The sequence below is a fragment of the Cyanistes caeruleus genome, chromosome 1 (assembly GCF_971803275.1).
Source record: "Cyanistes caeruleus chromosome 1, bCyaCae1.hap1.1, whole genome shotgun sequence".
NCBI lineage: Eukaryota > Metazoa > Chordata > Aves > Passeriformes > Paridae > Cyanistes > Cyanistes caeruleus.
Genome location: NC_141701.1, coordinates 47587911 through 47606073, shown reverse-complemented (window position 1 = coordinate 47606073; position 18163 = coordinate 47587911). Strand labels below are relative to the sequence as shown.

Below are 18163 nucleotides of genomic sequence, written 5' to 3'. Positions count from 1 at the left end.
ATGGCTGTTGGCATTTCAGAAATGATTCTTTCACTTTGTTTACAGTTTTGCTGCCGCTGGCGAGCATTGGTCTATCAAAGGCTTTAATGCTGTGCATGTGCATTTCATAATAGAATGTTATTCTATGAGGATAATAACACTTACTAGAGATCAGTAATAAAATGAAAAACAGAGCCTCTCCACCATCACTTGTTAACACTTCTAATGACTGTTTGCCTATTAACACTAATTGGTTATATGCTTCCATTTTAGCCCTGTGCAGGCTGGCATAAGCATGAGGCACTCATCTATGTGCAGTACTTATGAATAGCTGTGCTGGCCTACTGATCTCTGCAATAAAAATTACTGTACCATGATCTGGGTCTGCATTTTTTTAAAATGTTTTGTACCAGAACCACTTGTTGACCTCTGCCTCATTAATTCACTATCTGTTTTCCTTTAAACAGTAGTCACAGTATTCTCTAGAATACTTGCCTGGTACGCTGGGTGTCCATTTAGCCTTGACCATGGAATACTCTGTGGTCATCCAGAATTTTTTGAAGCTTGCCTTAAAACTAGAATGTGTTGTTAAACCTTTGTTTGACTTAAAACAGTTGACTGTGGGCACTCTAAAATCATAATTGATTTGCCTTTTGATGTTCCTGAAGCTGAAATAGAAAGTATCATGACAGCAGTCAGTAGCTGGGTTGAGGAAACTCCTTTGCTCAGTGAGCAGGGTGAGGAAGGGGAATATGAAGCATGGTATTGAAAGGTACCTTTGGAAGCTGAAGTCTCACCCCAGACACATGTGCTAATGTGATAAATTGCCAGAACAAGGTTGCCATTCAAAAGCTTGTCTGTATATTGATTATTATATTATTATATCTGATATGATTGGTAAATATTGATTTCTGTTTCCTCATTTCAATCCAGAAAACTCATGACAACAGAATATTAGGCGGAAAATCTGGGGTAATTCAGTATATTAAGATAAAGTGGATCAAATATTAACAATACCAAGAGATCCCTGGTCTGTTTCTCATCTGAATGGGAAAGCATTCTCAGTGCAGAGTAATTGGCTTTTCCCTTCTATTCCTTTTGGATGAGGCAATATATTCAGTTGTATCCACACAGTGCTCATTTCAGCCATGCCTCATGGTAGTTCACCTATACTATTCAACCTTAAACATTGAGCTGAACAAAAATTACACTTCAGTACAGTTCTTGGCATCAGCAGGTATCTTCACAGATCTTAGGCTGGTATCACCGGCCTTTGGAGGAGTGTCAGGAAGCATCAGAGAGTCACAGTCACGTCTCTGCTCCCATACTGAGAAGGGAATCTTGGTAAATCGGGAGCAGGAGAGGGCCCTGTTATGGGAAGAGTCATGAATAATTGTGTTTGCCAGTGCTACCACCTTCCCAGAGCAGGCTGCTGCCACGTGAAGGGAGGTGGTGTGCGCAGTGCCGATAAAGGACGGCGACGGTGCCAGCGGCTTTGCTGCGGTGTGTTGTGCTGTAGCCATAGCACCTGATGATTGACGAGTGTCTGTGGGCTGGTGCTGTGCTGAGGGATGATTAGCTAGTTATTGCTAACAGCCACGCTAGTCCAGTCTAAAAGAGGACTGAGGCCTCTGCAGGTCTGTTGAGAAGACATGCTCTCAAGTTGAGGCATCCTTGTGTAGGCCAATGTTTACAGACACCTGAGCACTCACCAGCGGTCAGCCTGGTTAATCCCGCTCCTATGGAGAGGTCAGTAGCTCCATGCATGGAGAGATTGCCAGCCCTTGTCCATGAGGATGTGGTAATTGATTTTTCTCAGCTGAGTAAAAAGAGCAAGAAGTCCTCTCCATGTGTCATCCTGGAGCAATTGCTTACAACATCACATGATTTGTTCTGTTGTGCCCACCAGCATTACTCAGGGACATACAGTGAATGTATGTTTAGGAAATAGGCTTGTTTCTTCTGGAGGTACGTTTCATTTATCTTCAAAGCAGGCCTCAAAGGCTAATGATTTAAAACCATTACTCTAGGGAGCAGAATGGCTAAATCCAATCAAAGAGTTTATCCCACAGGTATTTGTGTACCTCCCTCAAATTCATGGAAATGTCGATAGCACTGATGTATTAACCAGAACCTTCATTTTTTCTAATTAGTGAAATTACAATGCAGGCCAGCCACAAAGTTTCGTTGTTGTAACATTCACCCACCTTCCCTGTAATGTTGCTTCTACTTGTGCTAATCTAAATGTAAATTGTAAGCCCTGTGGGACAGGGTCTGTTGCTAAATTCTCTCCCTTCCTTTTTTGTGTACTTAATTTTATTTTATTTTACGTTTGCACATGATCCTCAGGGCAGAGTATCTGTTGCTTGCCTTAAGTGCTCCTTGATGATTCCTAAATTCATGTCTTTAATCGAGTCCACTCGTGGCCTTCCTTTTTGACCATCAATCAGAGTATCTGCAATAAGCCAGCAGCACAGAACGTATTTTAAGATCTTAACAGCTCCCACTGGAGCCTCCTCATTTCCCCCTTGACCAGGAAAAATGAATTGCCTGTGTGCGATGCTTGATCAACAAGCTAGAATTGTTTGGAAAAAGAAAACTAAATGGATGTGAGGAAGGAGTTATAAAAAGCCAGAGAACACCCTGTGGTTTCTTTTCCCTCTCTCACAAATGGGGATCCTGCTCCTGCACAGCTGTGGTGGTGGAGCCTGAGCTGGGAGAAGGCTTTGGGATGTGTAGGCCCCCAGCCACAGAGGGGGTTTACGGGTCAAAATCAATACCTGTATGTTAGTCCATATAAATAAATCATACGCCTGTAAAATACATGCTGTAGTTTGCTGCTGGGTCCTGAGGGAGCGGGAAAATAATTTAGCACAGCTGGATGCTTGTTCGTCTTCCAAACTGTTTTTATGGTCTAAAAGAATAGCTTCCTAAATCGCCGTCTGATGGAAAAGCGGGGTGTGGGGCCGCTCCAGAGTGCAAATGCACTGGCGTCACTTTAATTAAAAATCTGCTCTCTCACTCACCTTCCAAAACACCCCTGCTCCCTCTAACGAAGGAATTTTTACCTAATCCGAGTGAGCAGCTGTTGTCTGCCAAATGGCCAGTCTGTGCTCCTGGCGGAGCTGGCTGGCCGAGCAGCGTTCCCCCTCTCCCGTGCTGCGGACGGCTCTGTGTGAAACCTCTTCCCTCAACTTGAACTCCAGCGAGGAGTCCCTGCGGCTCCTGGAGCCTGAACCAGTCCTTGCAGCAATAAAGGCTCGCTTACAAGGCTCCCAAAGGCTCTGTAAGCTCCCAACACAACTGGAGTTGAGGACCCATTGGAGATGTTGGGATGCCAAGAAATGATGTTGGATGCTAACCTCTGTGCTTAATGGACCAAGTAATTTCTTCACTACCCTTGTCAGTGAAGAAAACAGGCTTTTGTGAGCCCAGTGGAAGCTATACGAATTATTTGAGGGGCTTTGAAGACCTCGAGTGTGGAATCAGTGCAAATTACAGAGGTGCTTCATTGCTTTGGTGCCTGCAATCCATGTGAGGGAAGAACCTGGCACAGGTTTCCATGTCCTTAGAAACTGGTGAATGGGCTGTAAATATCTTTGCATTCAGCTCAGGTCTCCGAGGAAAAGTGGGAAGCCAATTCTGGTGTTTGATCTGCATGGCTGGCAGCACCCAGCAGTTGCTCTCAGCTGAAAGACGGAGGAATGCCTGCCGGCCCAACAAAGTGCTGTGTGAGCAGCAGCAGTGCCAAAGTTTTGGGTTCTCCTCGATTTCTGGTCTATAAAATGCTCTGGTAAGTTCTGTCAATGGGGAGTTGGAAGGAAATGGTGTGGTCCGCGGTACATGGAGAACGTGGGCCCTTGTCAGATATATGCCCCCTTTTAAAAATGCAAATTGATAAATAAACACAGAAACAATAGGGCTGTGCTAATCCTTTTACAAAGGGTAAATTGCTAATCTAACTCCCCAGCCAGGATGACTGCTTCACCTTAACAATAGCTGCATTTATACCTTATGTTTTACTTGTAAACTGACATGTAGTGAATTGGAAAGGGTTTCAGCTCACCTGCTTGCTGGGGGAGGGCGGCTAATCCTTTCATGCCCTTCACACTCTGTGAGCAATGCTGCCATTTGCTGAAGCAAAAAGGCCAGCCAAATTTTCAGCCAGTTTAGACTTGGTTGTGCTTGTGCTCTAACAATGCTGCCAGTGTCTCCAGTGAGGGCAGAGAGAAAGGTCTATTCATGTCTTCACGTAGTGAGTACCCGAGGGCCTGATCTTCAAAGGCACTGGGCACCCCCAAGAAAGGATGCTGAGCTCCCTGACGTTCAGTGACCCCGGTTCTCCTCACTTTGCAGGCATGTTGAGTCCTTGTTAATGGATATTGGCAGCAGGGAGTGTGTGTGCCCATCTTCAGTAGCCTGCTCCTGGCTGATGAGGCCATCGTGGAAAACCAGCTGGAAAGGAGAAGGGTCTGAGCACCCTGGTCCCCAGCCTTGCAGTGATAGGGGACTGGGAGCTTGAAACATGTCTGGTGGAGTGGTGCCAATGAATTGATTGGAATGTGTGTGTCTTTGCCTTGCCTGGCATTCATGTAGATTTTATAAATTTAACAGAATTGCTTGTGGTCATGTCAGATAAATCCTGCCTTGCAGTTCTGTCTTCAGCTGCTGCAGCTTCTTCTTTTCTATGATTTGGGTTTGTTTCGTTTCCTTCTATATTAGTCTCCAGCATAAGATTTGATCCAAAGAGATGGAAATAAGGTTTTTCTTGCTGTATTTGTTCAGTAAGGTGTCTACAAACCCATAAGCCTGTTAAGGGAATGAAGGAAACATGGGCAATTTATAGCTGTAAAGTCACAGTCACAAATTCAGGGCAATTTGATTCAAAATGAGCATTGAATGAAATATTTTGGTAGACAAGAGACCTATGGGGTTCTCTCTTCCATGTAACCAGCTTTATATGAACATAAAAGAGGAAAATCAGGATGATTTCTGTTTTTCTATTCCTGGAGGAAATACACTTGTAATCTCCCAGTGTCACGTGAGATTAACATCAACATGTGTTTTTCCCAAGAGAAATCATATCAGGCATCTGGCAAAGCAGTTCATGTCACTTGCATTTAAGGGATTCTTTAGAGAGGGAGGCAGAAGCAGTCGTGGACCAAACATGCCAGAAAGGCTGTGTGAAAGACTTGGAGAATCTTGGTTTGGCATTGCTGGTCTGAGATCTTCTCCTCACTGCCAGGAGAGGAGTGTTAATGCAGCATCAACTCCAAGGAGAGTCTGGCCAATTAAGCGATGCTGCAGCAGATTAAATTAAAGACTGTGGGAAAGGGATTATTAGAATTTAAAACCTACTAGCTCACAGAGACCTGAAAGTTTCTTTTTTTTTTTTTTTCTTAATATGGACTTTTACCACAGCTAGCTCGAATTGAGAGTGCCTGTTTCTTTTGCTTTGGTTAATGAAGGCAGAGCTAGCACATGTAACACCAATGGAAGAGTTAGAGGAAAAGTTTTTTCATCTCCATTTTGGAGATGAAAGCTAAAGAAGAACCCACATATTAAATTATTGGTCATAATTTTTATTTGAACTCTGACTCAAAACTATTTACATTGAGAATTCAATGTGCGGTTAACAAATTTAAGTGACTTACCCGGTAAAAAGAAATCATATATTTGAGCACGTTTTCTTGGCAGAGTTTCCTTAAATTAGAAAGTTGCATTAATATTTTCACCAAGTGTCAGTGTAGGAGTATGCTGATGACCTGGAATTGGGGAGCTTTTTACTTAAAGAGTGGAATTTGGATCTCTACAAAGAGAATGGAATAATCACATAGCAGAAGAGGTGTGAAATGTAATGCTGCAGAAGATAAGATCTCATAGCATTTAGGGGGAAATAATATACATTTTGGCAGTGAATGGGAGCCGGAGGGTTCAGAGAAGGTGAAAACCAGAGTGCTGTACAGAGTCACAGGAAGTGTAAGTTGGATGCAGTGTCAGTACAACCCTTTCCAGAGGCTTGTACATTGTAGCCACACGGCTGAGCCAGGTGCTGAAGAGAGACCTCGTGCGAAATGCTGTGTATGGCTCTGGGCAGCTGCCTTTGTAGAAAGAACTGGAAAAAGGAATCAGATCATGCTGAAAGTAGGTGCAGCACCAAGCTAGAGCAACCAGGAGGCTGGAAACCCTGTCTTGTGAGAGGGCAAACCAGCTTCACTCAGAAGCCACAGAATGGGAAAGATGCAGAGAAGAGGAACTGGAACTGAAGGCAGTGACCATAAGGAGTATGCATGAGTATAAAACAGTAGAGAAAACAATTAAGTGTAGATTTAAGAATATAGGCTGCAGGTTTGAGAGGAGATTCCCACAGTTTGAGCTGTGATATTCTGAATGAGCCTTCCAAGATTAGAAAACCTGATGAGTGTGTGTTTAGCATGTGCATTATTAGATTGGCAAAGACAGATGATCAAGCCAGCAACAGGGAGGGAGGGCAATATTCATTATAATACTGGCCTGGTTTGAGGGATCCTTAGGAAAGAAGGGCAGGGACAGTCTTCAGCCAAATAAACTGTGCTGTAAAGACAGAAAAGTTGCAGAGGCTTTAGATCAAATTACACTGTCCTAGGTCTTGTCTTCTCTGCCAGTACAATGGTATTAGGCATCTCAGAATAAATGTATTCACTTTTGCTAGATGGTCACTGCTAAACGTGGTGGTGGAGAAGAGACTTATGTGGATGTGAAAAGTGATGAAGGAAGGCAGTGGATTCTCTTTTTATACTATTTTACACCCACCCACCCACCCCCACACAGATACATACATTGTTTACGTGGCAAGCCTCGAAGGAAGATATTCCTGCTTCAGCATGCTGCCTTAGATTTCTTGTAGCCATCCTTGCTTGTGGTAGACAGGGGCAGGAAGGAGCTCTTAGAGTTAATGAGAGCAGCAGTCCCTGTACAGTCTCTTGGCAGGTGTAAATCTCTGTGTGGAGTAAGGTGACCAAGCAGTGTTTGAGCACAAGCTTCCAGCTCTGAGACTTCCAATCTACTCAGCTAAGCCCCCTTTGAGTCTGGAAGCACAACTGTGTTGCAACCTGCTGTGAGACACTCAAGACTCTTGTTTAAAAAGCAACTGGACAAAGGTCAAACCCAGAAAGGGAGAAAAAAAATCCCAACAACAAGAAACTAAAACCTGTGGGAACAATCATGGAAGGAGAGGAAGGAAGAATGTTTCCTGGAAAATAAAGAACCTCACTGAACTTTAAATCTAGCCCAGACACCCAGAGGCGGCCCAGTAAAGTTGGAAAAGATTAATCTGGCAAAAACAGGGAAGGAAAAGAAGTTAAAATCCTGGAGGAGTGAATGATAACAAGTTTCTCTTGTATCGTGGTCCTTTCATATCCTGACTGTACTGCACAGAGGGATGTTTTATGCATCCCTGTGCTCAGGCTGCTTTGTTTCTAGATAGAGGAGAGAGGGGAAATGGGTACAGGAAGATAGTGTCATGTTCTGAATCATCCAGAAGAGGAGGAATGTCACTTTGGATGCTCAGCTCAAAGCAGCCTACAATATGCTGCACAGGAGAACCCCCTCTGCGGTCCTAAGCACACACTGTGCAAGAGCTAAAAGCAATCACAAGAGAATTTTAATGCCATATTAAATGTTGATTCATGTGTGGCTGGAGCCACAGTGACCTGGAGGGCTGGTGCTTGATCCAGCACCGAAGAGATAAATTGATCTGTAACTTAATGCCAGTTTCCATGCATGGCAAAAGTCATCTGATAGGGAGCAGTGGTGGAGGGTGTGACTTGGAGCTGGAGCCAGGAGCCTTGTCCTCCTGCAGTGGGTGTGCACCTGGCAGGCTGAGTCACTGGTGCCTTTGGGAACAGCCCTCTGCACAGGAATGTTATCATCACCTCCCTTGCCAAAGCAGACCCCGGCAGCATCACTGCTCACTTGCTGCCCAGATTCAGGTGCATCGTGTTCAGTTTCTTGCACTTGAGAAAGGAGCAGCTGAAGGGTTTTAGCAAGGAATTGCTCCCAGTCTTGTCCACACCAATGGTAAACAGCTTTTCCCCTGCTCACAAATGGCATCCAAAAAGACTATCCTATTGCCTTTTTCTACTGTTATCGTTTGGTTTTGATCACTCAAAAAAAAAAAATAAAAGGACTATTTTTTAGGAAATAGATGGAATTTTAAATATATATCAGATGTTTAGGCCAGATACTTATTAAGTCAATGAATCATTCACAATTGAGAAATATTTGCTGTCTCCACATGTTACTGACATGGGGAGTGCTTTTTTTACGGAGCATATGGAGGAACAAGTCATTCTCTGAGAAAGGGAGTGAACTGAATCAGATTTTCATCAGCTTTCACTGGAGGAGAGTCTCTGAGCTCCGGCTGTTCCATGAGTGAACCATGCTGCTTTCTCTGGGTCTTGCTCTGTCTCTCTTCCCTCCAACTTGTTCTTCCCTTTTATGCAGTTGTCTGTTTTTCTCAGGCTTTGTTGAAATTAAGTTTGTGAAATTTGGTTTGCCCAAGGTTTGATTCTATAGGATGCTGAACTAAATGCAAATTGGCTTAAATCTTGCAGCCAATATGTGATCACTTATACAAATAAAGGGAGTTGTCTTGAAGTGTGCGAACATTGATGAAAATTGGGGCATCTGTGTCATCTCCTCACCAGCAACATATTTTTGTGAGTATCCAATAATCATTGCCTGCCTTGTTTTCCCCTAACTCTGAATCAAGAACAGCATCTACAGAAGCTGCAAGCTGTATTATAAATTACCTTCAGGGAGAAGTTGTTCTTATAGTCCTAGCCAGGGCTGCAGAAAAAAAGAACAGTTACGAAAAGCTGCAGATAGTGGTATTTTCCACAAATTAATGTTGGCTATTGAAAAGGTAAAAAGTCTTAAAATAAAGCACGTGTGGGGTTTAATGGGCTATCCACATAAGTTTTAAATGCCATCATTCCCATGAGAGGCAAATAGAGCTATGTGCTGCATGCTGGATGAATTATCGTTATATTTCTTTATTTCTAATGAACCTGTTGATGGGTACTGTGTGTGTATATATATGATGTATATGTGTATATTGTATATATAGATGGTTGTATATTGATGGGCTTTGGAAGTCATCAGGCCCTGCTCTATTGTGTCACCTACCTAACTGAAATTAGCTATAAGGTTTTGGCCAAAATATGTGTCTGAATCATCAAGAATCCAACAGCGTTTAAGACTCTGGCAGGGAAGAGAGGAACAAGTGTCACTTTTATCTAGCTTGTTTATTTAGTTCTGTGTGTAGTTCCTTGATGCTCTTTGAGCAGTAGGTCATATAACTGTTTCCCCAAAGCTATCTGTCTAACAGGAAATCATGAAAGCATTAGGCATGTGCCAGCTGAAAATCCCCTTGCTGAAACACTGTAGATTTTGCTGTATTTCTGCAGTATTTGCTACCTTTTCTCTGAGGTCATGCATGAAGAAACCTCCCAGACTGGAGCTGAACCAGAAAGGAGAAGCTAGACAATGTGGCAGAGTTGACGTTTTGAAAACTATTTCCACTTATTTAAACAAATCTATTACCTGTTTGAATACCTGGAAGTACTCCAGGACTTCAGCAGTTTATAATTTTCTCTTGTCTAGTTCCCCTGGTTTATTTTCCCAGGCCTAGTAGCTGCTGTCTCAAAATGTTCTCACTAAGTTGGCAGAGAGGTCCCTGTTTTCATACTGTCTTCATCCCTGCAATTGCAGGACTTGGTATTGCAGTGCTGCTGCATTTGGCCTCCATCCTAAAAGCTTAATAATGTTCAAGATTCAGATCCTCAGGGTAGCAACAGAGGCTCTAGGCTGGTGGTGAGCAGTGGTAAGGTTCCTTGCCTTGAGGGAAGGATTTAAAACCTGACTGCAGTGGGTGCCAGTCAGCACAAGGATCTGCAGGAGCTGGGCTGCCTTTCCTGGGACATGGGATAAGGAGCTGTTCGAGGGGTCTCAGAACAGATAAAATAATAAAAGATAATAATAATAATTAATAATAATAAAAAACAGATTTCAGAATAGATAAAACCCAAGGCTTTTCTTAAGCAGCGCCTGGGCAGACTAAGGCTTTGGTCACAGGGGGAAATGCCAAGGCATGTGGTTCTTAGAAGGATTTAAAAGCAGCTTGATCTATACACACAAGTGCTCTGTGGCATGAGCAGCAGTATTGGTCTAATGTGTTAAAAAAAATAACAAACCACTGCAGGGCTGACAGTCCCCCTTCCTTCAGTCTATAAACCAATTTCTTGTTGTATTTTTAATTCCTCTCTTCTCTCAGTAAAAAGTGATCTTGTTGGCCAGGTGCAATGTCAGAAAGTAGTCCCTGTCAAGCAAAGGCATTGGACAGTTTCCTTGGGACTTTATTAAATAATGGAGTACCACAGCAAAATATGACAGAAGTCCAGCATTACTGACCGCAAATAAATAAAACACCACGGGGAAAAACTCCAGTTATTTTGCACACAAATCTCTGGTCCTTGAAGAGGCTGGGGGAAGGGAAATTTAGTTCCTTTCATAATGTTAACCAGACCTGCTTCCTAGTCAGAGCTGAGCTTGTGATTTTCTCTGTTTGGAGCACTTTTCCTGAAAGTGGGAAGTAGGGATCCATCTGCACGGGTCTAATTTGCAAGAGGTCTAATTTGGAGCAGCTCAGGAAACACCTTCCTTCCACTCTTCAGTATATAAGGTTTGCTCTGTCTTTCCCTTTGCTCACGTGCTCTCTATACTTGTCATACCTTCAGAGCAAAGCTTAGCATCAGAATCCTCCACTCTGTCTTTTCCAGTGTGTCTGGATTAATGAAATTATTTTTGACAGGCTTTCATGCTCAAGTCACCTTACTAGTGATATCTCTCATATCCTCTACCTGGTGAGAATGGCTTTGTCACTTTTAGTTTTCTTGGCTTTTTAGGATTTTTTTGTGTTCAAGGAAGGAATCAAGTGTGTGTGGGCAGATGTTTCCAAAGAAGCCAGTGGATTGGAGTAGCTCTTCAGTAAGAGACCAGAGTAGGCATTTTTCAACAGATTATTCAGCTGCATACATGGTGGGGACAGAGGTGCTTCAATGGACTCTGGTGAAATTTAAGAAACTGAATCACCACCTGCTTTTGAATGAAGAACTGTAGGAGAATGGCTGAATTGTACTGTTGGAAGTGCTGATTCCCACTCTGCCTTCACCTCTATCTCAGACTCATTTCTGGTGCTTTTTGTGCCTATATATATTATATAATTTGTGTTTCTGTGTTTGCAACTTGCGGTGACAGAAGAAGACCCATATGTGCCTCAGGGACTCTTTCTTATTGTGCCTTAGCTTGTCATTGCTCATCTCAGCATGTTCTTTCATCTAGTTTCTGTGTATGAGGAGACACATTCCTGCAGAGGAACATCTTCCTCTGCAGATTGAGCCGTGCCTGTGAGATGGGCACTCGTCACCCATCACTCAGTTTGAACACAGCTCCATTCGGGTGATATTGGCAGACCAATACAGCTGTTTTCTTTCCATTGATCATAGCTGGATCTCTCAATATGATGCTATAATCCCAATCTCATTCATGCTTCTGATGTGCTTGCTTGCCCCACTTTGCTAGTCCCTGATTTCACAGTCCTTGAAGAATGGTAATCACCATTTGTCACTGTAAATGTAGCTCTCGTGGATCCATGTTCCTTGATGTCCATCTGTATTCTTGCTCTTTATTTAGGATAAAATGTCCTTTATCTCATGCCCTTGCCCACATCAGAGGCCGAAAGAAGTGGCTTGATGCATGAGATGTGTCAAAGGAATTAACTGCATGCAAAATAGACGGAGACCTTACAGCTTAACCAAAAAATAGTTATTGGCAATCAGAGTTCTATCTTCCTGCTTGGAATTCCATTCCCTTTCCTTTCTAAGCCACTTGGCTATGGCTCTTGATCTTCCCTTCCTCATCAGTCACTGTTGAGCCCATAAAGAAATTGTTTTCTGTTTGAAAACCACTTTTATTGGCATTTTCTTTTGAATAGTATGTAGAAAATTAGTCAGTCATGTGTGAGGGAGAAAAGCTAACATCCCTGGTAACCAAGCAGTTGAATGCTCTGTATACCTAGGCAAGCAGGCTGTAGAAGCTGCAATTAACCACCTCTAACTGTACAGTAACTTCAAATTTTCAGCTTTGATGGCCACTCGTTGGTGTTTGCAGAGCATTCCTATGGCATATGGTAACTCTTAGCACAGCACAGACCTTCAGGAGTAAGTGCAAAACCTCTGTCATTCCTGTATGGGGCATATGGTTAATATTAGAGAATGGTTTAGCTCTTGTTTGTTTGTTTCTTTTTGCTTTGAGTACATCTGAGTCCATCAGTTCCCACTCAGTATCACCTCTAGGGCTGCTTGAAAGACTATGTCGATGCTAAAATATGAAGCATCTCTTTTGCAAGACAGTCACAGAGAGGCACAAAGTAATCCTGAGGTGACTCGAGTGACATGACACAGCTGACAAGAGATGAGACCAGGAACAGGACCCAGAAGACCTCGGCTGTGTTGCCTTTCTCACCCACTATGTCCCAGGGTGGATTGTTATTTTACAGATGTTTGTGAAACATCTGCATGCATAAAAGAACAAATCATAAAACAGTTGTAGTTTTCTGCTTTTCTTTTCTGTCAGAAACATTGTTTTAGGACCAAGGAAAAGCGACAGAAAGATTTGTTAAGCAACTTCCCACAAGAAATATAAATCTCCTGAGAAAATAATGCAGCTTCTTCATTCTATCTGATTTCTGAAAGGCTTTCTTCCCCTGTAGGACAGTATATGCTTGGTGTCCCAACATATTCCCGAGGAGAAATGCTGTGCTGGGCAGGCGGCAGAGCCCAGCTGGGATCCTGGCAGAGCATGAGAAGGGGGGTAAAAGACAGTGGGTGTCCTAGCTGGCTTTCTAGTGTTTGGACACTGACACTTCTTTTCCTGCAGCTTAAAAGAGAAAAGAGCAGCTGTAGGAGCAGTTAAGGTTCTCTCTCATATCCTCAGCCTTGAAGGAATGTGTTGCCATAACTGTGCCTCCCTATTTAAATTGTTGTCGGGCAACATAGATGGCAGTCAGTGGTGTCTGCTCCACTCAGAGTGTCTCAGAGAATCTCTTAGAGAATGTCTCTGAGAGAATCTCTCCTCAGAATGTCTCTGCAGGGGCAGAGACAGGCCTGTATCTCAATCAAAGCACTTTCCCCATCAAAGCTTGTTGTATCGGAGCAGCCTCTTTTTGTCAGCAGCTGGAGCCAACAGGGATGTTCTGAGTTGGAAGAGCTCATGTTCTGCTGCTGCTGTCCTGCTTCAAGAACCCAGCAACCTCTGGGGCCGGGGAGGTGGCAGCAACCTGTCCACCTGATTGTGCTCTGAAATGCAATTTATCTGCTCAAATACTTGGGCAGGACTTTCTGTCTGCATGTCTCTTGGATCCTTGGGAGCACTGGTGACCTAATGCCATTCCCAATGTGTGGAATTCCCACAGACCTGACACAAGTGGGAGCTCTGGGCACCTCAGACAGCCAAGCCACATGCTTTCGAAATTATGCTCCCAAATGGCCAATAACCCAGATTTAAAAGCCTCTTTTGAAAAATCTCAATTCTAACAACACTCCACACAGTTACAGTGAACCAGCTGGAAAGTCACCCTGCTCAGTGGTGTCTGAAAACAGGTGGTTGCTTGAGCAGAGGAAAAGTCAATCCCTTCAATCCACGATAATTTAAGCATTGAAAAATCAATGACTTTTGAAAACACATGTCAAAAAATGTTTCATGCAGGGGTGTCAGTTCTTCAAGTGTAGATTGAAGAACTTTTGGGAGAGGAACTACAAAAATCAGGCCATCTTTTTTCCCTCTCCTCCCCTCCAGCATCTGTTTAGGTTAGGATAAAAGCTGAGTCCAGCTTACCTTTTCTGGGACATTCTTCTGTGAAGACAGATATGAGAGAGGGGTAAATAATGGAAAAGTACATAATCTGAGAGATTGCTGAAGGGGCTGAGGTGTGGGGACTTGAAAGAAGACAAACTGTCACTGACTGATGAATTTTTTTGTAATTTCTAAGTCATGGGGAACACAAAGGTTTTTGTGATTGTGACTGCACTAATTTAAAACATTAATATGAAAGGTTAAAAAAGTGGTGCCTAAAAAAAAACTACTCCAGATCTATAGCTGAACATTTAAGTAGAGAGGCTTCTGGACTCTGTGGCAGAAGACCCCTTTGCTACAGTGCATTTAGTGGAATTTTGCTGGACTTTTGCAAAAGCTTTGAGCATCCAGCAGCTACTGTTGAAGTCCCACTTAAAATATATTTCCATTTCCTTAAAGTGCTGAATTATGGACTTGAAAACCCAACTCTAGGCACCATTTTTCTCTGTGTGAATGATCTGGTTACAAGTATAATATAATAAATTGTAATAAAATAGATTTATGGCTTTTTTTCCTTTTTTGCTAGTGAATAGATGGAAAAAATCAGATTTTTTTGGTTTTTATGCTTCTCAGTCAGTAGGGATTGTACTGGGAATTGTGCTAGGAGCTCTTGCCTCCCAAACTATTCTTTGAACAAGGCTCTTTTGCCTCAACAGGCTGAGCTGGTGGGCCCTCTCAAGCATGGGCACTTCTGGTTCTGAGCACGCACCAGGGCTGCACAGGAGCCTGGTGCTCTGTGCCAGTAGGAAGTGGTAATGAACCACCCCAGCCCTCTGAGATGAAGGACAAGTTTTAAATCTCCCTCCTCACATCCTCTTCTTTTAAGTTTTCAGCGTTTCCCATCCCAACTGTGCCTGGAGCTCCTCAGCTTTGCCCGCAATGAATACCATTTGAGAAAAAAAAAAAAAAAAAAGACAAAATGCAGAAAAAAAAAAAATCCCACGGCCATGGCAGATCTGTGAAATCTTAAAGCAAGTTTTCTGACAGCAAAAATTCTGCAATTTCGGCAAGCGGCTTTGGTCCCTCTGGTTGGAGAGCCATGCTGTGCTATTTCTGATTAATACCAAGTAGAGGGGTGAGTCACCCAATAGGTACCAAAATGCTGCTTCTCCCAATGCATCCCCCACTCCCCGCTTTCTCCTGCCTGCCACTTTGTCCCACCTTTTGTCACCATCTGTACATGGTTAGCTGGAGAATGTTTATTATATAATTTAGTTAACTTTCGAGCTTCGAGCCTGCCCGTTTGATGTGCCCTCCTGTTAATGCAAAGCACACCATTACTAGTTAATGATCATGAACTGTCATCACAGTCACTTTGAAAAGGTGACAGTGATGAATGGAGCCAGTGGCTCCCAGGGAGGTTGATCACTGAATGGACAGTAAAGTTTATTTAAGCTCTGGCCTGATAATGGCTCTGCATATTTCAGATGGGTTGTTTCCACTCAGTTCTGGGATAGCAGACATTCCCGAAATGATGCGTGCTGCTGCCGCCCCTGCCCCCTGCATTCTGCTATTTTATGGTAAGAGAAAGTCTCCCCCTGCTTTTGCATCTGCTGCCCTAACTGCTTCTTGGTCCACACTGCAGTTCTCTAGCCAAAAGAGAGGAAACCCTCCAAGGCCAAAATTCCCTCCAAGTTTTGACGAAAGGAAAAGCCCCTCTTGGAGCTGTTTCCTGAGTGAATGCCCACAGCTGCTCCACAGGCTGGGGAAGGGGCTCACACTCCCATTTAATTTCCCAGGGCTTTTCTAGCACGATTGCGGCCGCTTCCCTGGCGTGAGGCTGTGGGGATGGGACTGAAAATAAAATCTGCCTCTCACTGGGTGATCCTAATGGGGGCTGGCAGCCAGCACTGGCAGGCCTTGGAGCTGGGAATCAACCCGGTGCTTTCAGGTTGGGAGGTTCGAGGTCCCAAGATAAACAAATCTTCTGGTGAGAGTGACCAGCGTTAGGTCAGGCTAAGGGTCGCCCGAAGGTCACGCCGCCCTGCGGCTTGGATATTTTGGTTGTGTATTTACCTTCCCAAAATGCATGGTGCGCTGGAAGGCTCGCTGCTCCGGGTCGTGGAGCTGGGATCCATCTGCCAGTCGGTCCTGGGAGGGGACATCCCTGGGATGAGCAGGGAGATTGGTGGTGTGGCTGGAGAGAGGGCCTTGGGGTAGGTAAAGTGTCTAAGAGCAGGCTGAAGGTGCACGGGGTGATTTATGTCAGTATAACCTCTTGGCTTTCGTTTTAATATATGCTGTGTGAGAAACACTGGGGGTAAAAAACAGACACTGTTTTCTCAAGCTGTGTAAAACCTGGATCTTCATCACCAGACAGGCTGGCAGATTGCACTGCCAGAGACTCACACAGGCAGCAAGCAGTCTGGCTTAAGGAGCTGGAGACTCTTGTAAGCCTCAAGAAACAGAGAAAAAATCCAAGACACTCTTCATTTCTCTCTTCCTGGCTTTTGAATCTTTGGAAGACCTGTCTGTCAAGGTTTGCTGTGCAGCCAGGAATGCTAGAAATGTTTTTTTGGTTTCTTTTCCTAAGGTAAGAAAGTAAAGATATTTGTTTTAAAAACCCTGATAAAAGTTTCAGGGAAGTTCATAATACAGGACCATTCATTGTCAGAAGGATGAGAAGGAGCCTGTCATCTAGCAGTAGCTTCTAGATGACCTGCTGGTACATAGGATTTCTCTGGCATTATCAAAACCAGGAGGTGTCTCAGCTGCATGAGAAAATCATATCAATTTACGTAAGGAATGGTTTATCTACAGTCCAAACCGTACCAGGCTTTGCTGTCAAAGCAAGCTAAGGACACTGCCACAAGGGAGACACTTAACCAGCCTGTTTATAAACTGGCATGGCTTTTCCTGGTAGACAAGTCTATAAACCATTTGCTGGTATCTCAAATGGCAAGTTATCATGCACGTTTAGGGGATAACAATGGGCTTTGGGGAATAATAAATCAATGGGTGGAATTAATAACCGCTTTCATTGTCCAAATAAATGCTTTACGTGAGCCGCAGCAAGGGAGGCAAATTACTGTCCCGAAGTTCTGAGGTTTGTGGGCGATGGCAGGGAGCTGCTGGTGGCAGGGAGCTGCTGGTGGCAGGGAGCTGCTGGTGGCAGGGGGCTGTCAGGCCCAGGCAGAGTGGGTATTTGCTGCAGAGCGGAGCGCTGTCCGTGGCAGAAGGAGCTCGCTGCCGGTGCAGGGCAGGGGCGAGGCGGGAGGCCGAGCATCATGGGGAGCGCCGGGATCCGCGCCGGGAGCCGCCTTCCCCCGGCCTTCCCAGCGCAGGGACAGCCGTGGGGGACAGCCGCTCTCGCCTCCCCGCTGCCTCTCCCGCCCCACGCCCCGCGGGGAGGTGGCTGTCCTTATAAATTTGGCTTGAGACGTTTTAGCCGAGCGTCTGCAAACATTTAGACACAGAGCTGCTGCTGTTAACTGCCAGCCCATTGTCTGCCGGTGACACTTTTCTCTGAAAGTCACTTACCAGGGGGCGAATGTTGATTGAGCAAATGAGCACAAAGCGCTGAAGCCGCTGGCTGCGAATTGTGCTGCTGTTAGTTTAAACAACTGCAAGAGAAATGCCATTATCCGGGTGAGTCCAGGGAGCCGGGTGGAATATTCACAGCGAGAAAACTTGCCGGCAGTGACTAGCACAGAGAGATGGATGGAGTGTTTGGCCTTGATTGACGTGTCACCCTGGGTCTAGCTTATTGTACCCACACTCCACTCCTTCCAGAGGGATGGAATCCGAGGCTTCTCCCTCACTCTCTCTCTCCAGCAGAATTGAACCTGTGCTCCCTCTTACTGGCACAGCCCAGCCAAACCACGCACAGCTGTGGATCTGCTCCAGTCCCAGCCTGGTCACTCCCAGCCCTCCGTGTTCTGCCTGATCATTCCCCTCTCTGTTCTGTGGGTTGGTTTTTACCTTCTGTGGTTGGTGTGCAGGCCAGCACAGCTGGCTGGTCAGAGGAGCTTGCTGGGCTCTTGCAGAGCTGGAGCTCCAGCTCAAATGTGGCTGGGGACAGGGCATTCCCTTACCGGTGTGTCAACACCAAAAATCTGTCTTCGAGCTGGGGATCAAAGGGTCTCTCCTCCAAGCAGAGCACTCAGTGAATCCCTCTGGCTGATAGAAGGGCCTTGGGAATGCCACGCATGGCACAGGAAGCAGGTAAGAGGAGGAAGGGAAGTCTCCAGGGTCTGACTCACTACACCATTAGCATTACAGGCGTCATGTA

General features: G+C 44.6%; 1 long non-coding RNA gene across 1 annotated transcript; it reads right to left on the bottom strand.

The window, feature by feature from the left end:
* Window positions 1-12405: 12405 nt before the first annotated feature.
* LOC147655481 (uncharacterized) lies at window positions 12406-17704 on the bottom strand. The gene is made up of 2 exons (XR_015287241.1): window positions 17413-17704; window positions 12406-16460 (listed from the first exon to the last, which is right to left on the bottom strand). It is a non-coding gene; the product is annotated as an uncharacterized LOC147655481 (long non-coding RNA).
* Window positions 17705-18163: the final 459 nt, after the last annotated feature.